Raw genomic sequence first — 24,212 nt, 5'->3', positions numbered from 1 at the left:
GGAGCAAAACGGCACCTCAAAAGTCTTTGAAAATGTAGGGAGGTGGTCTGGGCCGATGGATGACTGTAACAGAGAGTGCCAGTCTCAGGACATGAGTTCTCAAGTTGAATAGAGAGAACCGATGGCCCAGTCATGGCAATCAGAAGCACGAGGACACACACCCGATTTCCAGGTCTAGAGATTAAGAAGGGGCAGAAAGAAGACAGATGCCCCTGGACAGGGCTGTGAGGAAGTGCTGTGCTCAGGGTCAGCCAGGTTGCAGTTGGAGCAGGAGGTTGATGGAAATATTCAGAGAAGAAGTGAAACCTATAGGAGATCTGAGTTTGACCGACAGCATGGCAGGAGAGTTTCAGGAATCAGGAGTGGATGAGGCATAGGGCCAGAAATGGGATGTATGGGCCACATGGGAGTGTGGGTCTAGATAATGAGGGACATCTGGGCTTCTTGAGGTGATCCAGATTATTAGGGATAAAGATCATATGGAAATCAATGCTGATGATCCCCAAGAGGTTAATGGGGTGAAGCTCTGAGAGTGGGGGCAAGGAGAAGTGGGGGGCTGAAACTGGGAGAAAAGGGAGCTTTGTTATGAGCATATAGAGTTGTAGAGCAGCTCTTAACTCCTACGGATGGAGGTGTGGAGGCCAGGAGAATGGTGGTCATGCATGTTATCAATGGTTTCTACTCAGATTGATTTTGATTTTATTAATATATATGTATATTATATATATTTACCAAAGTTTTTATATGGTCAAATTTATTGATATTTTTTTCTCTATTCCTCTTAATAATATGATATGCCTAGGAATATCTTTCCTATTTCAAAATCATAACTTTTTTTTAGAAAAACATTTTAAAAATGTTTTGTGTTAGTATTTGTGTCATTTTCCATTTGGAGTCTATTTTGCATTAGTGAATATGTAGCCATCCAGAGTTTTGTTTTTTCTATATGGCCACCTCACTGTTCCAATGCCACTCATCAAAGAGTCCATCATTTTTCTCTGTTTTGAAATATCCTTGGTTGCCCTTTGAATGTTTACTTATTATATATTCACACCTTTTCCCTGTCAGCTCCTAACCAAGCCTTGAGCTAAAATGATCATTTCACAGCCTTTTTAAAGCTTCTGTGCCCTTGGTCTTTACCCTCTTGGCTTGAAACAAAAAGCTGAAAACAAATGTCTTCTACCTTTAAAATCCAGATGTATCCTTGATCATTAAGCATCTTGGAGAATGTGATTGCACCTGGGCCTGGGACATTCATGCTAATTCTATGATCTGTGTCTTGGGGAAAAGGTTTGAAATAGCTCCTGAAGAAAACCCCTCTTAGTCAGTATTTTCTTTCCTGGTGACTTGATTTTGACCAACAGACTTTTCCTAGAAGAATATTAGAATCAGAGCCATGGGAAAATGGAATCCGGTATTCACAGTCCATTTACAGAATGGCAACCCCAATAACTGTTTGTATTTTTTTAAATGTTTAATGTTTATTTTTGAGAGAGAGAGAGATACAGAGTGTGAGCAGGCAAGGGAGAGAGAGGGAGACACAGAATCTGAAGCAGGATCCAGGCTCCAAGCTGCAGCCCAGAACCCGGTGTGGGGCTCAAACTCATGAACCGCAAGATCATGACCTGAGCCAAAGTTGGACGCTTAACAGACTGAGCCACCCAGGCGCCCCTCGCTGTTTGTATTTCGAAGTCATATTGGAGGTATTTTTGTAGTAAACCAGGGGGCATTGACAGCAAGGAACATTACCTTGTTGCAAGCTCACAAACTACCCTTAGCTTTTGCTTGTTTCTTATATTTAGAGCCCTCTTACTTCTTCAATCCTTCACTACTGCCTTAAACTTGTAAGGCGTTTAATTCTAAAGAAGAGGATAGAACACTAAACAGCGATCCCTGGAGAAATGAGTGACGGGCCCGCATCACTGACACCTGCTATCCATCCTGTCGGATGGAAGTCCTACTCTCATCCCCTTCCCCCACTCTTGTTCATCCTGTGGAGTCACTGTGGTCTTCCTGCCTCTAGCTCTCTCCCTTCTAATCCGTGGTCCAGATGGCCTCCCCAGTTCTCTTTCCAATATGCAAATGAGCGCATGTGGCTCTCCTGCTGAGGGAGTTCTCATGACTCTCTACTGCCCTAGAGTGAAGCCCAAACCCTGGAGCCTGGCCTGACAGCTTCTTCACACTCTGACTCCAACCTACAGCTGTGGCTGGATCTCCTGCTGTGCCCCTCCTCCAGCCCACAGTTGATCTCTGTCTGGCTACATGTTGTCACATCTCAAGTCTTGTTTACAGAGTTGGCCATGCCAATGATACCATCTTCCCAAACTAAGGAGATATGGCAGATCCTGTAAGGCTTAGCTCAAATGTCAGCATCTCTGGAGAGTCCTCTCTACTCCCTTAGACAGAATCCATCATTTTCTCATGAGTATTCCTACGGAACTTAGTTTACATCATTATGAAAACAGCGGTCGTTGTTTTTTAGAGGGTTGACTTTGACACTGGCTCTGGCCTCAGACCGGGATGCTGCGTCGGTAGAAACGTGTTGAGCCAGCAACGCTGTCCTGTGTTGAGCACATGCGTCATCTCATTTCGTCTTCCAAACAATCCTGCGAGGCAGGCATTTTTATAATCTTCGTTTCAGATAAGAAGTGGAGCCTTAAAATGATTAAGTAATTAGCTTGCACACAGATTGTATATTCTACGCCTGGGACTCACTCCCTTTGTGGGACTCCAAAGCCTGTGAATGAATGAAAGAGCTGTGTGCCACCTGGTGACTCCTTACAGAGAAATTGCCTTGTGTGGGAGGTCCATGTGGCACCGAGAGCTTTTTACAGTGTGTGTGACCTTGGGCAAGTTACCGAATATGTCTGAGTCTTTGGGTTTACATCTGTAAAACTAAGATAATGAACTGCTTAACTACCTCACAGGGCTTTTGAGAGGATTCAGTGAAATAATGTATGCAAAAGACATAAAGGCTGGCAGAATAAGTTAGTAATAGATACTTTGTCTTTCCTTTTCCCTCATCACCTATTCCATGAAGACAACAGATTGTCCTCAGAGGCCTATCTGTCCTCCCTGACCAGAGAGGAAACCAAGCAGGAGCTGTGGAGATAAACGTCCAATGGAATGACAGGTTTAGGCATAATTAGCTATAGCTTGTACCAGTTCCATGAGGATCTCAGATAAATAATGCTCTTAAATATACCGTAGCATTGCTTTTATCGCCTATATCCATTTTGGGGGAGGAATAGCCTCATCGAGTGCCAGAGAAAGGAAGAAGCAACCAGAAATTATCTCTTGTTTGTCCTCAAGGGACTATCATTTCTTGCCACAAGATCTCACGGCTTGTACACTGGCTTTCAAATTCAAGAGAAAAACAACCCCTTAGAGATTCTTTTCTTTTGCTTTTTGGCCCTGCCAGCACCATTATCAAATGACTTTCACATTCTGTGCTCCGGTGATTAGACGGTGGCTCTCATGGCTGGTGAGAAGATATGAGAGAAAGGTGTCTCAGCCCTAGAACTTTGTGTCTTTATCCCATTCAACTTTCAGATATCAAATATATGTTTAACACCTAAGACATGTGAGGAACGAGGGCATTAGGATGAGGACGGTCCCTGGATCATGCGAGGCTTGTCCAGCGGCAGAGGCAAACAGGTATAACATGGCCGCTAACTTGGGTGGTTGGTGATTTGAGATGGGTAAGCACAGAGTGTGAGGGGGGCTACAAGAAAAAGATTCTTAGCCTGTCTGGGAATCAGCGAATGGGTCGGTGATAGTCTGGAGCCACCCAGAGAAGGTATCCTGGGATCAAAGTCTTGGAAGATGACTAGAAGTTAGCCAGACTAAGAAGGAATAAAAAGTCTTTTTTATCCTGAGGCAAACCTGCTATTGGAGTCTTTCCTGAGTACTTAATCCTGTTACAAGTTCCACAGGCAAAGTTATAAGTTCGCACGCTAGCTTGGTGGCACATACTACAGAAATGAAGAACTATGGGGATTTTTGGACAATTTTTCTAACATTCTACAGCTAGTCAACGGAGAGGTTGGGATTTGAATCTGGGTCAGACTTTGAAATGTTTGATCTTTCTGTTACACTAAGCTAATTCTACAGAGTTCCTGATAATATCTGCATTCACCACAGGACATTCATGTTGCTCACCAAGACATCATAGAATCTTAAAACTAAACTGAGATATAATTTATATATAAATGTTTTGAGGACTTATTTAAAAAAATTTTTTTTTAAACATTTATTCATTTTTGAGATACATAGAGAGACAGAGCGTGAACAGGGGAGGAGCAGAGAGAGAGGGAGACACAGAATCCGAAGCAGGCTCCAGGCTCTGAGCTGTCAGCACAGAGCCCAATGCGGGGCTCGAACTCACTGACGGCGAGATCATGACCTAAGCTGAAGTCGGGCGCTTAACTGACTGAACCACTCAGGCGCCCCTTGAGGACTTATTTTAGAAGAACAAGAAAGGAATCTTTCTGTGTATGATTTGAGGTTGCAGCGATATAAATGGCATCAATGAAAATACAGTTATTTTGGCAGAAAAGTGTTACAGGGTGGCTGCGTAGCTCAGTCAGTTGAATGTCGGACTCTTGATTTCAGCTCAGGTCATGATCTCACCATGCATGAGTTTGAGCCCTGAATCAGGCTCTGCATTACCTGTTGATAAGGTGATGTCACCTTCACTTTATACATGAGGAAACTGTAGTCATGTAGCTCGCTCAAAGTCTTAGCTGAGGGCAGTGGAGAAGTTATCATGAGGACACAACGCTTTCAGAAGCAAAAGGCAATTTATGTGCCAGGCACTCGCTTGGAATGTTCACCCAATTTCTATTTAATTCCTATCACAGCCCTGGAATGTAGGTGTGTCCCCAACTTTTGGAAATGAGAAAACGGGCCGAGAGGCGGGGTATGACCAAGTGAAGCCCACAGTGTGGCTGGGTTCGAACGTGAGCCCAGTTTTCCGAAGCCACGCATCCGTCCGCACGTTTCTGCGAGCCATGTCTGTTTTCCAGCTGTATCCCGACATTTAGCATCGTGCCAGTCACATTGTGACGGCTCTGTGCCCCCTTCTGTGGAACACCTAAGCGATACTGGAACGTGTACTTGGGTGACTAAGCAAGGACGGCGACAGGGACACAGAAGATAGTCGGTGGAAGTTGCCCCACTGCTAAGGAGAAAGCCAAGGCCAGGGGAGTGAAATTCTACCAAATAAAAGCTCACTGGGGAAAAAGGAAATAGCAAAAGTATTACTGCAAATAGAACTTGAATTCTTCCCTTAGAGTCCATGAGCATGGCATTCGAGTGCTTCTCTGGACCCCCAGCTGCCTTGGTTATGGAAGCACTCTGACCTTTCACTCACCCCGAACGTCCTTAAACCAAACACCCTTGCCCTTTGCCTGACTCCGTAGGAAATGCAAGATCTCTCCAAATAACATCTAGGCTAGAGCCCAAATACGAAATTACCTCTCCTTATTTATTTTTTAAGATGCCGTTTGTCACAAACGACTCTCCGCTAATGAGTAACATTGGCTTTGATTGAATTGGCTTCTCAGTTTTGCAGCAACATGGATTCAGTAGCTATTCTGCACAATAGAGGACATTATTAACTTCCCACTCGATGGTGGAGAAAACCTGATGTCACATGAAGTTCTCCTGAGTTCCAGTCGTGGGTTCCAGCGCTGCGGCTATCACCAATTACTGCACGAGCCGGGCCGCTGAGCATCTTACCCTGGATGACTGTAAATTTAAGACATTCTTTGGATCTGTTTATAGCCCATCTGTGTCCTTAAGGGGTGTTTGGGAACGCGTGGGAGTGTATGGGGTCATCAAAATGATTGAGGGGTTGCCACTGGCATTTAGTGCTTAGAGACCAGGGATGATAAATGCCATGCAACGTGGGGGTCCGTCTCCCGCGACAACAACACATATTCTGACCAAGGTTGGAACTATCTCTCCACTGAGAAACAATGATTGAACTCCTCCCCAGTTTTCGTGTTCTCTAATTTTAAGACAGTGACCGAGAAGCAAATTACAGTTGTGTTAACTCTGATGAAGTCAATGAGCAAGAACTTAAATGTAGGCCAGCTACTGGCAAAACACCTCCTAAGAAGCAAAAACAACAAAACGATGGGAGGATTAAATACTAACAATGCACACGGGCCAAGAAGTTACTAAAATAACTTTACTTATCCTAACACAGTTTCTATTAATTATCGTAGATAGTTTGTAAGGCAGTAGCTTGGATGCCACATGGGACATTAATTCTGCTAATGAACTCAGGGGCTGTGTGTTTTTCCTAGCTTCTTACCATAACCTCAGCTTCATACCACTTTGGATCCTATGAGAAAGGGCCCAAGATTTGGTAAACTTGGCATTATACCACTGAGCTGCTTTTATAACAGAAGAGCTATATGCTTCAGACTTCCTGCCGCCTAATTATTTCATTTTGCCATTACAGCTAATTGTCAGTAAGGATAATGGAAATGACTCTGAGACGTTTTACTAATTCGAATCATCGTGAGCCTCTGGGTAGAATGATGCCAGCACTATGGCTGTTCGGGATGCATCTCACTTGTAGCCCTCTGTGCCTTGTGAGATTATAGGGTTCCAAAGCTTTGTAAAACAATAAAGTCCACTTTAAAATATGGGTATAGATACAAATATTGTTTTGGACCAAAGCGAAGTTTTGAAATATTTCTCCCATTTCATTCAGTTCAGGAATAGGTAAATCAATCTGCTCTTCCCACATTTGGGAGGGGGGCTAGGAGTGCCCGTGGGTTTTTTTTTTCTCACCCGTTTCTTCTTTTTAATTAAAAATGTTTTTTATTTATTTGGAGGGGGAGAGAGAGAGAGAGCAAGTGGGGGAGGGGCAGAGAGAGAGCATCCCAAGCAGGCTCCATGCTGTCAGCACAGAGCCCAAGGCAGGGCTCCAACCCACAAACCATGAGGTCACGACTTGAGCTGAAACCAAGAGTCAGACACTTAACCGACTGAGCCACCAAGGCACCCCTCTTGCCCACTTCTTAAGGAAGCCTGGCCTCATTTCCTCATTTTCTCTGAGCTTGCATAACCATTACGTCACCACATAATGTTTGATCCACACGTGGCCAGCTCTATTACCACAACCGAGCCTCGATTTTGTTTGAAGCAGCCGTGGTCCGGCCTCGGGTAATGGACTGTGACTGATCATGATCAGTCAAGACAAGCCTGGCCCCCAATTTTCTAGCTGTTTTTGCAGAGGAGAGTCGCCATGTTAACTAGTTCTGGTGATGAGATCTTGACTTAGAGGGAACTCTTTTGTAGGGCTTTCTAGGAAAACTCTTTTTCTTTTTTTAAAAAAAAATTTTGTTTTCAATGTTCATTTATTTGTGAGAGACAGAAAGTGACAGAGTGTGAGTAGGGAAGGGGCAGAGAGAGAGGGAGACACAGACCAGGCTCTGAGCTGACAGCACAGAGCCTGATGTGGGGGCTCGAACTCACTAACTGTGAGATCATGATCTGAGCAGAAGTTGGACACTCAACCAACTGAGCCACCCAGGCGCCCCAGAAAGCTCTTTGTCTGAGAAAACAAAACCTGATGCCTGGAAATACAGCAGCCATCTTGTGACCAGGAGATGGAGCACAATCTAAATCGCTTGATTCTCTGATGGCATCTTCAAGTGTCTGTCTAGACCTGTCTGCTCAACTTATGGCTTCTTGGAATGTTAAAAAAAAAAAAAAATCAACCTCTATTTGCTTAAATAATTGTAGCTATTTACCATCAAATATAAACCTGACTGATATATTATGTTTTATGCTAAATTGAAGGTATAACTCTGGGGGGTGGGTCTTGGAAATTTTGGTATGAGAATATTGCTGGCAGCAGTAAAGTGTTGTGAACTTAATATATAGCTTTTAATTTTTTATTTTTGAGAGAGAGAGAGGGTGGGGGAGGGGCAGAGAGAGAGAGAGAGAGAGAGAGAGGAACAAAGGATCCAAAGTGGGCTCTGAATTGACAGCAGAGAGCCCAATTCGGGGCTCAAGCTCACAAACTGTGAGATCATGACCTGAGTTGAAGTCAGATGCTCAACTGGCTGAGCCATTTAGGTGCCCCAACATTAATATGTTTTAATGTTTTTAATGTTTATTTATTTGGGGGGGTGGAGAGGCAGAGAGAGAGGGAGACACAGAATCCAAAGCTGGTTCCAGGCTCTGAGCTGTCCACACAGAGCCCAACACGGGGCTGAACCCACCGTGAGATCATGACTTGAGCCCAAGTTGGACCCTTAACCGATTGAGCCATCCAGATGCCCCAATATTTTAAAGCTATTATATGTGAAAGATCCCTTCCTTCTCCAGCTGGTGGAGATTTGGGTGAAATGAGCATGTTTGGATAAAGCAGGTCCTGCCATTGCCCAGATGTGCTTCAAGAAGTCAAGGTGTCATACGAGAGGGGTGTAAAAATGTCAGGACTGGACATCCCCAAAGTATCACTTCCATAAGAAAATGATAGAACTGGGAGAAGAAAAGAAAACAAATGGATTAAATTGAATTGAATTGAACATATGGGAATATAGTTGTGATTTGAGTTGTATATATGTCCTATTATTCAAGTGGTTGAAGAGGATATAATGATGCTTCCCAAAGGAAATAATTCACATTTTTATTATTGAGTTTTAAAGTATACTGGAAAAAACAATCGGCCTCAGTCAACATTTCTGAATCCTATTTATACTCCACAATTTTACTCAGTCTCTCTCGAGTGCCAATTTCTCAACTATAAAATGGGGGTAATAACTCATGTCTTGTCTACACAGAATTGCCATAGAAATCAAGTAAGATGAAATGTATAAAATCCCATTTTATACTCTATTTGCTATGCAAATGGAAGAGGCCGCCAACATCATCATAACCATATCGTTCCAAGTTTTACACAACAGACATGATCATTATTGTCATCCTACCAGTTTGGCTGTGAAGACAAATCTTGGGTTTATTTCCACTTTAGTAGCATCTTCTAGAGGGGGTGACTCCCACAGGCTAGATGTTGACACCCACACTGACACCCAGTGTTTGTGCACTGTGTTGCATTAAAAAGCAACAACCCTTTACTATTCTGAGAACTCTGAGCAGTTCTGAATAGTGAAGAACCAAAGGAATGATCAGATCCTTCTTTTGGAACTGGAACAGGAGAACAACAGAGATAGATGGCATAATGATAGGGGAGAAGAAATACACGGAGAAAAGGCCGTGGACGGAAGCCATGGGGCAGTCAGAGCCGTGAGTAACCAGAAGCTGATTAGAGAGGAGAACAGAGAGATACCGTGGCAGCAGCTGGCAGTGCAGCAGTAAAGGAGAGACGGGAACCAGGTCCTGTGAATGACACAGTAAAGCAGAGATCTCTGGGGGGATGACAAGGCAAGTCGTCCCATCACTGGCACAAGAGTTGTCGCATTTATGCTGGGTTTGTCAGATTAGAGCAGAGAGCCACTGCAGTGTGTGGAACGTGTTGGGGTCCCTGCAGTTGGAAAGAGACTAAATGGGCAGCATGAAAAGATTCCTTTTCGTTCTTTCTCTTGTATTTCTTCTCGGGTATCATCTGGTGTAACTGAAACCCACCTCTTTCCAATCAGCCTGAAAAGAGTGAATATAGTCTCCATTTATACAGTCGCATGTGCTCGTATTTTACTTATTAGTATTTTATTTTATTTTTTTCTAAAGTTTATTTATTTATTTTGAGAGAGACAGAGACAGCGTGAGTGGGGGAGGGGCAGAGAGAGAGGGCGAGAGATAGAACCCCAAGCAGGCTCTGCACAGTTGGCACAAAGCCTGATGTGGGGCTTGAACCTACGAAACTGTGCGATCATGACCTGAGACAAAATCAAGAGTCTTAACTGACTGACCCACCCAGGTGTCCCTACTTATTAGTATTTTAAATAAGAGTAGCCATTTGTCCTGTTTGGTAATTTCCCCCTCACATATATTATAAATATCTTCCCTTACTAATAAATATATTTCTACAATTTTTAATGGTGGATCCAATGTGCACAGAAAACTTCCCCTTCTTCCCTAATACACAGAGAAATGACAGATAAAATGATAAAAGGATCTTAAGACCACACAGGGGTGCTTAAAAATAGGAAAGAAAATCATTGCCAACAGAAATCAAAGGAACCCAAAGCATTCAGGGAAAGGAGCCTAAGGACACAAAGGACACTTTGTGGTCCACTGGGAGCTGCGGATATATACCGCACAGAGAGGGAGGCTGGGATGCTGTGTGACGTTAGAGGCTGAGAGCATGCTTCATAGTAGATAGAGGCTGGAAATAGCCTGGAGTCACAGCTGGAAATGGACCCACTGTCAGGTACCAGGAGAGGAAACAGATTCTCTCAAGATGGGGATCCGATCCACGTCACTTCGGGTCTAGGGCTTGGAAATACACCATCTGTGTGGGGAGGGCCCAGAGTCCAGTCAGCTGCCTAAGCACCGCTGAGCACCACACCCTCTGTAGGGCCGAAGGGAGTCAATCCTGAAACTGAAAAGTTCTAACAGCAACTGAAAATAAAGAGCAAGGAGGGCGTGCAAGGAACTTCCTATCGGAGACAAGAGGTATTACAAAACCACAGCAAATCAGACAGTGTGGTGTCAGAGTAAAAAGAGCAAATAGATCAATGATTGAGAATAAAGAACTCAGAAACACATCTGCGCACACCATGGAAACTAGATTTATGGTAGAGACGGCTTTACAAATCAGTGGGGGAAAGGATCCATTGTTTAATAAATAGTATAGGGATAATTGGTTTTCAAAACAAGCAAAAAGTTATCCAAACCTCACAACATACATATATAAACACATAATTCCAGATAGAATAAAGCTTTAAAGAAGAGAAAAATTGGAAAAAAATACATTACAAAATTATTGTAATATAATCACATATGTTACACATAATGTATTACATATAATTACATCTATTGTAATATTATATGCAAAAATATTTTTGTAAAAAATCGTATAGGGAATAAATAATACAGAGAGTGATATTAAAAGCATAAGCTCTGAAAAAGTTTTAAAATTTGACCGCATCCATATTTTAGAAATGTTTTGATATTAAAGATACCATAACAAAGTGAAAAGGCAAGACATGGTTTAGAAGAAAATATTCACAGATGGATAAAATATTAGCATCTGGAGAAGCACAACCCAACAGAAGCTAAGCCAAGCCACGCACGCTTTTCTACTGAGATAAAAGAACATGTAACATGAGATCTACTCTCTTACCAAACTTTTAAATGTGTACGACAGTATTGTTAACAATATGTACATTTTTGTACAGCAGATCTCTAGAACTTTCTCATCTGTGTGACTGAAACTCTACTCCCATTAATTGGGAATTCCTTACTTCTCCTCCTCCCAGGACTGGGCAACCTTCATTCAACTCCCTGCTTCCATGAATTTGACTACTTTAGATACCGTGTATAATGGGATCATGTAGTATTTTTCCTCCTGTGCCTGGTTTATTTCCCTTAGCATAATGTCCTCACAGTTCATCCGTGTTGTACCATATGACAGGCTCCTTGCATGCCAGCGTTCTAAGAGGCTTAAAAATGCTTAATTGTATTTATAAACCACATTTTACTTACCCATATGTCAGTTGATGGACATTTACTTATTTCCACTTCTTGACCATTATAAATAATGCTGCAATGAGGACAGGAATGCAAATATCTTCCAAGATCCTGTTTTCAGTTCTTTTGGATAAATACGTAGAAGGGGAGTTGCTGGATCAAATGGTAATTCTTTTTTTTTTTTTTTTTTTTTTTTTTTTTTTTTGAGGGGAAACTCTATGTTGGTTCCTCCAAGGTGGCTGTACCAATTTATATTCCCAGCAACGATGTATACATAAGCATTCCAATAACCCCACATCCTCTTCCACACTTGTTATTCTCTGTTTTGTTTTGTTTTGTTTTGTTTTGTTTTTATAATGGCCATCCTAATAGGTGTGAGGTGATAGTCTCATTGTGGTTTTGATGTATATTTCCCTGATGATGAGTGATGTTGAGCATCTTTTCATATTACCTGTTGGTCATCTGGATGTCTTCTTAGGAGAAATGTCTAATCAAGCTTTGCCCATTTTTAAATCAGGTTATCTGTTTTTTGTTGTTGTTTCCTATTTCTACCAAAAAAAAAATGCCATTGGGGTTTGATGTAGATTGATTCTGCAGATTGCTTTAGGAAGTATGGACATTTTAGCAATATTACATCTTCTGAACAATGAACACAGGATGTCTTTCCATTTCTTTCCATCTTTAATTTCTTTCAGTAATGGGCAGTTTTATAAGTCTTTCACCTCCTTGGTTAAGTTTATCTGAGGTATTTCATTCTTTATTTGATGCTGTTGTAAATGAGATCGTTTTCTTACTTTACTTCTTGGATTGCTCACTGTTAGTAGAAACACGACAGATTTCTGTATGTTGGTTTGGTATCCTGCAACTTTGCTGAATTTGTTGACTGGTTCTACTCGCTTTTTTTGCGGAATCTTTAGGGTTTTCTATATATAAGACTATGTCATCTGCAGAGATGTCTTCCCTTCAGACTTGGATGACTTTTCTCTTTTTACCTCGTTGCTCTTGTAGGACGTGTAGTAATGAATTGAATAGAAGAGATGAGAATGGGCATCCTTGCTTTGTTTCTGATCTTAGAGGAAAATCTTTCAGTTTTCCCCACTGAACATGCTACTTATGAGGCTTACATATATTGTTTTTATTATGTTAAAGTAATTTCCTTCTGTTTCCATTTTGTTGAGTGTTTTTTTAAATCATGACAGGGTATTGATTTTTTTCAAATACTCTGCATCTATTGAGTTGATCATGTAATTGTTTTTAACGTTTATTTTTAGAGAGAGAGCGTGAGCAGTGGAGGGGCAGAAAGAGAGAGGGAGAGAGAGAATCCCAAGCAGGCTCCACGCAGTCAGCACAGAGCCCGACGCAGGGCTCAATCTCACAAACCATGAGATCTTGACCTGAGGCAAAAACAAGAGTTGGACACTTAGCTGACTGAGCCACCCAGGTGCCTGATCATGTAATTTTTTATCCTTTGTTCTGTCAGTGTGGTGTTATTTCATTAATTGGTTGGATTGCAGATGTCGACCAATCCTTGCATCCCAGGGATAAATCCCACTTGGTCATAGTATATGATGAATGCACTATTGAATTAGACTTGCTAGTATTCTCTTGAGAATTTTTGCATCAATATTCATCAGGGATATTAGTCTGTAAATTTCTTTTTTTTTGTAATGTCTTTGTCTGGCTTTGGTATCAGAGTAATGAAGAACTTATAACATGAGTTTGAAAGTATTTCTTCATCTTTAAATTTTGGGGAGTATTTGAGAAGGATTGACATTATTAAAAAAAAATGTTTGGTAGAATTCTCCAGAGAAGCCATCTCAGCACTGGTGTTTCTTTGTCAGGAAGTTATTGATTACTAATTCAATCTTCTTACTCATTATAGGTCTGTTCAGACTTCATATTTCTTCATAATTCGGTTTTGGTGGGTTGTATGTTCTAGAAATTTACCCATTTCTTCTAGGTTCTCCAGTTCACTGGTGCATAATGGTTTTAATAGTCTCTTATAATCATTTTTATTTCTGAGGCATCAATTGTAATATCTTCTCTTTCATTTCTGATTTTATTTATTTGAGCCTTTTGTTTTTTTTCTTAATTAGTCTACCTAAAGATTTGTCAATTTTGTTGACTTTTTTTAAAAAAAAACAACTTTTAGTTTTGTTTATTTTTTTTTGTTGTTTCCTAGTCCCTATTTTGTTTATATCTGTTCTAACACTAATTATTTCTTTTCTTCAACTAATTTGGGCCTCGTTTGTTCTTATTGTTCTAGTTTCTTGAGGTGTAAAGTTAGGTTGTTTATTTGAGAAACTTCTTTTTTAATGCAGACATTTACCACTATAAACTTCCCTTTTAGTATGGCTTTTTGCTACATCCAACAAGTTTTGGTATTTTCATTTTCCTCAAAATACTTCTAATTTGCATTTTCCTTCTTCTTTCACTCAAAAGTACTTTTAAATTTGCATTTTCCTTTCTTCTTTCACTCATTGGTTGTTCCAGAATGTGTTGTTTAATTTCCATATTTTTTGTGAATTTTCTGATTTTTCTTCTGTTTTTGACTTCTAGTGTTATTCAGTTGTGGTCAGAGAAGATAACTTAGTATGATTTCAATCTTCTTAAATTTGTTCAGACTTGCTTATGATCTAGTATGTAATCTATCTTGAGGAATGTTCCTTGCATGCTTAAGAATGTGTATTGTGTTACTGTTGTGTGGACGTTCTGTGTGTTAAATCCATTTCTGTGTGTTAAATCCATTGAGTCTATAGTGTTGTTCAAGTTCTGTTTCCTCATTGATCTTCTGAATGGAGAGTCTATCCATTATTGTAGGTGGGGGTGTTGAAATCTTCTACTGTGTTACTGTCTATTTCTCCCTTCAGTTCTGTCACTGTTTGCTTCTTATATTTGGGTGTTCTGATGTTGGGTGCATATACATTTATAAGTGTGGTATCTTTCTGGTGAATTGACTCTTTTATTATATATATATATTTTATATACATATATTATTATATATATATATTTTATATATATATTATTATATATATATTTTTATATATATTATTATATATATATATTTTATATATAAAATTATGTACACACACACACATATATATATATAATGTTCTTTGTCTCTTGTGACAATTTTTAATGTAAAGTCTATTTTGCCTGGTGTAAGTATAGTCACCCCTGCTCTCTTTTGGTTAACATTTGTATGGAATACCTTTTTTCATCCTTTTACTTTTAGCCTATGTGTGTCCTTAGATCTAAAGTGAATCTCTTATAGAGAGTATACAGTTAGATCTTTTTGTATGTTTGGATGTTTTCTTATCCACTCAGTTACTTGTATATATACATACATATATATTTTTTGACTGAGGAATTTAACCCATGTATGTTTAAAGTAATTACTGATAGGGAAGGCATTAAAATTGCTATTTTGTTAATTTTCTATCTACTTGTAGCTTTTTTTTTTGTCCCTCTTTTGGTCTCTTGCTGTCCTCCTTTGCATTCTGTTAATTTTTTTTCATAGTGATGTGCTTTGACTTATTTCTCAGTTTCTTTTATGTTACATATTCCCCATACTTTTTTCTTTGTGGTTACCCTGGGCTAACATAAAGCATCTCATAATTATAAGGATCTATTTAAAGCTGATAAGAAATAAACTTCAATTGTTGCAAAAACTACTCTCTTACCATCCCTTTTTGTTACTGATGTTACAAATTACTTCTTATATGTTGTGATACATTAATATGTTTTTATAGTTATGGTTATTTTTGTATTTAAAAAATTTTTTTACTTTATTTATTTTAGAGATAGAGGGTGTGTAAATGGGAGAGATGGGCTGAGGGAAAGAGAGAGAGAGAGAGAATCTTTAATCAGGTTCCATGCTCAGTGTGGAGCCCTACCTAAGGCTTGATCCCATGACCCTGGGATCATGACCTGAGCCAAATCAAGGGTCGGACCGTCAACTGACTGAGCCACCCAGGCACCTCTATGTGTTTTTTTTTAAGTAGGCTTCATGTCCAGTGTGGAGCCCAACGCAGGGCTTGAACTCACGACCTTGAAATCAAGACCTGAGGTGAGATCAGAGTTGGACGTTTAACTGACTGAACCACCCAGATGCCCCTATTCTTGTATTTTAACTGCATACATCAATTAAAAGTGATTTATGTTACCACCATTATAGTATTATAGTATTCTGTATTTGTGGATATATTTACCTTAACCTATGAGTTTTGTGCTTTCGTATACTTTCATGTTGATATTTAGCATCCTTTCATTTCAACATAATGGACCCTTGTTAAACATTTCTTATAAGGCATGTCTAGTGGTGATGAATTCCTTCTGGTTTTGTATGCCTGGTAAAGTATTTCTCCTTCATTTTTGAGGAACTGTTTTGCTGGGTATAGTATTCTTTGTTGGCAGAATTTTTTTCTTTTATCACTTTGAATATATCATCCTATTCCCTTCTGGCCTTTATAGTTTCTGCTGAGAAACTAGCTGATAGTCTTATGTAGTTTCCCTTGTATGTGGCAAGTTGGTTTTCTCTTGCTGCTTTAAAATTTTTCTCTTTGTTTTTTTTTTTTAATGTTTGAGAATTTGATTATGATGTGATTCAATGTGAACATTTTGGGGTAAATTATTTTGGAGTTCTTTGGGCTTCTTGAATCTGAATGTCCATTTCTTTCACGAAAGTTGGAATGTTTTCAGCCACTATTTCTTCAAATAAGTTTTCCACTCCTTTCCTCTCTCTTCCACTTCTGGGGATCGCATAATGTGTGTGTTTATCCACTTGATGGTGTCCCACAAGTCCCATAGATTTTCTTCACTTTTCATCTTTTTTTTTTCTTTCTACCCCTTCTCTGACCGGTTAATTGCGAATGACCTATTTTTGAGTTTACTGATTCATTCTTTCGTTTGATCAAGTCTGTTGAACCCCTCTAGTGAATTTTTCAACTCAGCTGCTGTATTTTTCAGCTCTAGAATTTGTTTCATTCTTTTTTTAAAATATATTTTCTATATCTTTGTTGATATTCTCATTTTTGTTCCTGAATCATTTTCCTGAGCTCATCAAACTCCTTTACGAGAGTTATTTCGAATTCTTTTTCAGGTAATTTAAATACCTTCCTTTTTTTAGGGCTGGCTTTCAGAAATTTATTTCCTTTGACTGGATCACAGTTTCCTGTTTCCTCTGTCTTTGTATTTGAAAAAACAGCCACCTCTCCCAGTCTTTATGGATTTGCTTCATACAGGGAAAGACCTTCGCCAATCAGCTCACCTAGAGATTCTGGGGGCCTCACAACCCTTTTCCGTGGCTGCATCCCTTCTGGACTTGTGTCCAGTTCCAATTAGTTTCCAATTAGAAGGATTTGCCAGTTTCTTTTTGCAGGAGCTCATAATCTCTTACTCCCTCTATGTCTGTCTGCAGTATTGCAGGTTGTCTGGAGCTCCCACACACCGCCCAGCTCTCTTTTGTTCTCTGCAGCCCTCAGGCTTCTGGAGCATTCCAGATCTGTCATTACTCTGGGTCAGGTGACACAGAAATCAGTCCCTCAGGCAGCCTGGGAGAAGCCAGAATATTGGACACAGGGTCCATTCTAGTCTCCCTTCCTTCTACTCCAGGGAGAGCCCACTGAGCTGTGTCAGTATCGATCTGCTGTACTATGCCTCCTTTGGAGCTGCAGCAGACTCCCCAGATCTCTTTTGTTTCCAGCAGCCCCCAGGCATCTAGAGAATGTAGGGCTCCAATAGTGCTCTGACACAGGTGAACCAGGTAGCAGTCCCTTGGGAAGCCCTCTGAAAAGGTGAGAAATTAAATGCGTGCTCCAAATCTTCCTTTCTTCCGGGACAAGTTACAACAATGGGGAGGTTCCTCCAACTGCTCTGTGCTGAGCAGAGGGGAAGGGCAGGATGGGGGGGGGGGGAGTGAGTGAGTGAGTGAGTGATAGTCCAAACCTTTACCTTTGTTTGCAGCTGCCTCCAGCTTAGCACCCTTTCATGGTTAAGTGCTTAGAATCAGGCAAGGCAGAAATCAGTCCCTCAAGCAGCCCCTGGGAAGTCTGAATGTTAGATACATGTTCCAGTCTTCTATTTCCCTTCCCCTGGAGAAGGCAGGAGCTGGGAGTTTCTCCAGATTGCACCAGGCTGATCTGGGCAGAGGGGAGGGAATATGATGAGTGAGTGCTGAGAATTTTCCTCCTGGCTGTGATGTAGCTGGTTTCATACTTCCCTGAGGTGCAGGGGCCTCTTAACTATTTTCTAGACTATTCACAAAGGGAGTTGATCCATGTATGGTTGTTGAATTAGTGTCTTCTTGGGGGAAGGAGAGTGTGGGGGTTCCTCTTCCCCCAATTTTCTCACCATGTGTGTACTTTAAAATTATCTAGTAATCAAGAGATGCCTGGGTGACTCAGTAGGTTAAGCGGCTGACTTCAGCTCAGGTCATGATCTCATAGTTAGTGGGTTTGAGCCCCGCGTTGGGCTCTGTGCTGACAGCTCAGAACCTGGAGCCTACTTCAGATTCTGTGTCTCCCTCTCTCTCTCTGCCCCTCCCCCGCTCATGCCTCTGTCTCTCTCTCTCTCTCTCAAAAACAAATACACATTAAAAAATTTTTTTTTAAATTTTCTAGTAATCACATTAATAAGTAGCTTTAAAAAATTATCCCAGCAGGGCGCCTGGGTGGCTCAGTCGGTTGAGCGTCCGACTTGGGCTCAGGTCATGATCTCACAGCTTGTGAGTTCGAGCCCCGCATCGGGCTCTGTGCTGACAGCTCAGAGCCTGGAGCCTGCTTTGGATTCAGTGTCTCTCTCTCTCTCTGCTCCTAACCCACTTGTATTCTGTCTCTGTCTCTCTCAAAAATAAATAGACATTAAATATATATATGTATATATATATATATGTATATATATATATATATATACTAAAAAAAAATTATCCTAGCAGTCCCCGTAGAAGAAACAAGTGAAATTAATTTTAATAATGTGTTTTAGTTAAACCTCTGTATCCTAAATATTATTATTTCAACATGTCATCAATAGAAAATTATTAATGAGATATTTTACATTCCATATTTTGTACTAAGTTTTTGAAACCCAGTGTCTATTTCAGCACATTTCAATTTAGACTAACCACCTTTTAAGTATTCAAGAACCACAGGTGATTAGTAGCTACTATATTGCACAGCATAGATTTTTAATATAAAAATTATTCTCATAAACAAATTTAAAAGACAACCAAAATAATAATTTGAAGACCATTCAGAGAGGAGAACATTTGAATGATCATAAACATATGGAAAGATATTTTCCTTTTATGAATAGGGAAATACAAATTAGAGCAATAAGATACTAGTTTTCATTTACTGGATTATCAAGGAGTTTAAGGGAGAAAAAGCATTGTGGATCTTTTGCATGGCTCTGTCTGCCTTTTTTCCAACAGAAAGGAGCATTCTTTCCCCCTTCCACCAGAAAATGAGCTAATTTGCACTTACGTCTTTTTTGGAAAGTAATGATAAGATGGTCATATTAATTTGTTTCTTGTAATTGTGATGAGCCTCTGATGTAATCATTTGATCAAATTTCATCAGAATCTAGGTGTTTTTTTTTTTAAGTGTATTTATTTTGAGAGACAGAATGCGAGCAGGGGAGGGGCAGGAGAGAGAGAGAGAGAGAGAATTCCAAGTGGGTCCTCACAGTCAGCGTGGAGCTCACTGTGGGGCTGGAACCCATGAACCAAACCAGAGGTCATGACCTGAGCTGAAAGCAAGAATCTGACACTCAACAGACTGAGCCTCCCAGGCGCCCCATCAGAATCTAGTTTTTAAAAAACAAAAATAGGGCCTAAATTTGACCTCAAATTTCTCACAAAATTAAGTATTCGTCTTCGGTAGAATTTCCACCTGTCTGTACTTGTAGTGAATGATCTGTAAACAATTACATACAGGACTCAATCTTGGGAAGATTCCTTTTATAAGCAATCCCTTTAAATACTATCATAATCCTTTTGAAAATTCAGGCGTCCACAGAGTGAGTATTTTTATACAGGGGCTCACCTACAATGGGAAAATGTTTCAGGCTACCAGTTTTAAGATCTGTCCATACATCTGCCTGTGGTTGGTCTTAGTCCAGCAGAGCCATTGATGAGAACAAGAATTCCTTTTGGTGGTTGAATAAAAGGAGGAAGGGAATTGCCCTTAAAATAAAGACAAAAAGAAAAAAGAAGGGAAATGTTTTATCCCCTGGGTATTGTCAGGCGAGAAGAGACTGAACACAAACACGCTGAAGAAGGGATGTCATTGAAACAAGAAATCTGGGCCAGAACTGGGGTGCAAGGAATTGTGGGAATCCAATGCTTCTGAATATCACTTAAAAGGGCTCTACCAGGTGCACACACCTTAAAATGATGTTCCTAATTGTTCTGCCTTTTCTTTTTTTCTTTCGCAAATCACAAAGACGGAGGGGGAAAAGCCCAGCAGGAAGAGTCAGCTGCTGAGCCTGTTAGGAGAAGAAAGAGTATGGATATGATATTAATTTTGCTTCATTATCTCTCCCTCTACCAACGGCAGCCTGGCAGGCGGACGCTCTGCCCAGAAAATCTGAGGAGTTTTGACCAGCAATAGCAGTTTGTCTGGTGAGGCCGTATGATCTAAAAATCTCCATGAACAAGGAGAGGACAAAGAAACAAAAGCCTGTATTATTCCCATCAATTCTCCAAGGCAATGGCTCGCCAGTAGATTGGGGAAAGATAACAGCTTTGCTCTCCACAACCGCATTCAGCTTCCAGAGTACAGGTACATTAAAGAGAAGCCGAAACATGTACCGTGATTACTTCTGGGGAAGAAAACAGGCTTCAAGCTGTACTTACATCAATATCTGTAGCAAGGGAGGTTATGCACAAGCTATTGTACTTCCCTCTCTCTGCCTGTCTCTCCGTCACACGTACACACACTCACACACGTGGGCCCAGAGGACCATGATTCATTGTTCAGAGCGTGGAGATTCTGATCTGCCTCTCGTGCACCGCAAATGCCAGGGAACGAAAATTCCCCATTTAGAGAAAGAGGCGCAGAGTTCATTTTTCTGAGAACATCACGTCTTCCCGGGAAGACAGAAAGAGTGGTCCATATTTTTCTGTTGTTACTAAGTGGGAGTACACATACCTGCCTAACCAGCTGGCTTTGGGGCTGCTTCTGTGTTTGACTGAAAATCATGGTAAGCATGCCAACATTTCCCTATTTTACTTGTATGTATTTATTTTTTTAAGATTTTTAAAAACGTTTATTTCCCTTTGAGAGAGAGCGCAAGCAGGGGAAGGGCAGAGAGGGAAAGGGAGAAAGGGATCTGAAGCGGGCTCTGTGCTGACAGCAGAGAGCGCGATGCGGGGCTTGAACCAACGAACCGTGAGATCATGAGCCGAAGTCAGGTGCTTAACCAACTGAGTCCACCCAGGCGCCCCCCCTCCCCCAGCATTTCCCTATTTTAGACAGTTCACACAAGCTGTCACCACTTTTCAGCTCATACAACCACTTCACCTCCAAGGGTTAAAAGTCATGGCCCTGGGTCCCTTCAGGCAGTTTAGTAGCTCATGCCTAGCAGTGCACCTTAGCGGTCTGGTCTTGTGGTTTCTTCTCACCGAGCAAAGTCACTGGCCTGCTAAAGGAAGGTGTCAGCTCCTGCCTCTGCTGACCTCTTTAAGATCATTCACTCTCAGTCCTACCTCCCTCACTAGCCATGATGGGTGTACAGGCGACCATGACTAGAGTGGGCACATTGGTCGGTGGGGTCTGGGATGAGCACACCTGCTATAAACCCACTCAGTGTCCAGAATCTGTGTTCTGAGCCCCGCGCATTGGCGTGCCTGTGGGGTTGAAGACACCCCTTGGTCCCTGAGATACTGCCTCTCCCTGCATCAGAATCATTTAGGCTGTTGTTTTGAATGCAGGTCCCCAGATGTCACCTCAGCTTTGTTACCCAGGGAACTTACCCAGAAGTAATTTCTTATCCCATAAGAATGGGCCTGGAAGTCTGTACTCTATCAGAAAGGGGATAGCCAATGAGAAGCAGTCTAATGCAATGATTCAGAACTCAAGCTCTGATGATTACCCATTCCTTCCATTGATATTTGTATGATCTCTGGGGAAATTACTTAACCTTCCTCTGCCTCATCTGTCAAGTGGTGATAACGGCCTTCATATCCACCACATAGAAGGATTTACTTAGTAAGTCCATTTAACGTGCCTAGAACAGTGCCGGGCACATGATAAGGCTTACTACATGCTAGCTATTACTATTACTGTATAACGAGCACCCCTATAATTCTTTAAAATCAAGTTTGAGATCTACAGGTCCAGTTTGCTCATCGTGGACTCTACATCTGCTTTTCCGCTCAGCCCTACAGAGGCTTCCTAGGCTTGGAGCTCTGTGTTGTTTTCCCAACCTGTTTTCCTCAAACATAGACCCTCTTAACTCTTGTCTTTCCAATCCTTCACTGGGTACCAGGGATAAGTATCTTACATGGTTACTGCTTGTCCTTCGGTCAGAATGGTCTGGCCACAGAGAACAGGGATGCTGCTGGTTGCTTGAGGCATACCCACTCTCCATGTGGGAAGAAAGGAATTTTCTGTAATTGGGGTCCAACTATGAAAATGGAAGTCCCTAATTGTCCCTGAATTATTCAATTCAGTATTGATAACCATACAATCCTACGAGAAGCTACTTTGGACACAGCACGTTAGAAAAAGGCCCCTTCTCTTAGAGCCTTGCCGTTGGGGTGACAAACTGTCCCACTATCCCCTAGACTGTTCTGGTTGTAACACTGAAATTCCTGGATCTCAGGAAACCCCACAGTCCTGAAGAAACCAGTAAGGTTGGTCCCCTGTGTCCCATAGATACTAGGTTGGGTCTCCAGGAGAGACTACGTAGAAATGCTCAGTTGAGGTATTCCCGGATGGCTCAGTCGATTAAGCGTTGGACTCTGGATTTCGGCTCAGGTCATGATCTCACCATTCGTGAGTTCGAACCCCACATGGGGCTCTGCGCGCTCAGGGCGCAACCTGCTTGGGATTCTCTATCTCTGCGCCACCCTCCCCCTCAAAATAAATAAATAAACTTAGAAAAAAAAATGCTCAGTTGGACTCCCAGCTGTAAGGCAGGGGCTTAACTGGGGTCTTGCCCGGCCATACTAACCCTCACAAGTGCAAAGCTCAGAAGAGCCTCCTGATTGTGTGGTTTAGATCACCAAGGTATGGAAAACACACTAGCACTTTTTGTTTGCGAGGCTGACCTAGAGCAAAATTAGACTGAATGCCTCATGTTTTCTGTAACACAATAGGGATCTGAGGAACTCCACAATATGGTGCTTTGTGTAAGGCACTCGGAACTTGTATCCTCCAGTCTGTCATGTTTTCTGATGTGAATAACAGCAAGAGCTATAAATATCAATTCTTCCCCGCGTCTGGAGATTTATATGCTGACTGCATTTCAGTTGGAAGACGGCAGGAGGGTTTGCTTTCCTATTTTCCCAGAAGAAGAGATTTGGGAGGGGAAGAAACAAGGATCTAGATTTTATAGAGTTGTAGAAATTACAAATGTTGCCAAGGTAGTTAATCAACAACCAAAGCCAACATAAAACCTCATCCTGTGCCTGCGCGTGTATCCCTCTAACCCCAGTGGGCGTGAGTAATAATATCGACATGAAGCAAATTACCTGAAGGAAATTGCCTGAATGGGACCGCCATAGCAGGGGGGTAGGGCTTACTTAATTAAAACACAGTTTAATTATTGCTATAACTTAAGGAAATGGAGTACCATGCAATAATATGGGGGTATGAGAGGTTTGAGCCTTGTCGGATAACAATTAATTTCAAATAGTTTGGGGAAGAGGGAGGCATGATTAAATACAGGAGCAGCTGACAAGTGAATCATCAGGGAAGTGAGTTTCTAACTAAATGGAAATGAGTCTAAGAGGCATGGGGGCGGGGAATCATTATGGCCAAGCTGGGGAGAAGAGGGAGGATGGTCTCTGCATCAGAATAGCAGCCCAAAGGCTGAGTTCTGGGTTCTGTCTCTTTAATGGGATGCTCGGTGTGCTCCCAGGTGCGGTGCAGGGCGAGTGCTCCCAGGTTGGGTCCAGGAAGCAGTAAGCTTGTTCCATCAGCAGGGCTGCTCACAAAGGCAGCCCCGGGGGTGTCCTCTGTCCTTGGGCTCACACTTTGCTTCAAGCCACCACCTAAGTCCCTGCAGCATCTAGGGAGCCACAGAGCCCTTGGTCCAGAATCCAAATCGGGCCCACCCTCTCCCCTGCCCAGTTCCCGGCAATCGTGTTCTCCACCTGGCACTTGCAGTTTTTCCTTGTTTCGATTCATCAACTTGGGAAAGAACATTCTCTTTTCTTACCCACCTCAAAAGAAAGCTAGAAGCTAAAACAACATATAAAGCTACCAGCGAGGGAAGAGATGTATCCAGCTAAGGATGAAGATGAGAGTAAGAATATAAGGTATTGTCTTTCGTTTGAGAGAATTATCCCAAGTGGACGAGAACCAGAAGAAATCGGGGGGAAAGCCCTTAATCCACTCAGGAATATATATATATATATATATATATAT

This window comes from Panthera pardus, unplaced genomic scaffold (genome assembly GCF_024362965.1).
Source record: "Panthera pardus isolate Hobbes unplaced genomic scaffold, ASM2436296v1 HiC_scaffold_13, whole genome shotgun sequence".
NCBI lineage: Eukaryota > Metazoa > Chordata > Mammalia > Carnivora > Felidae > Panthera > Panthera pardus.
Note: the sequence above shows the minus strand (reverse complement) of the source record.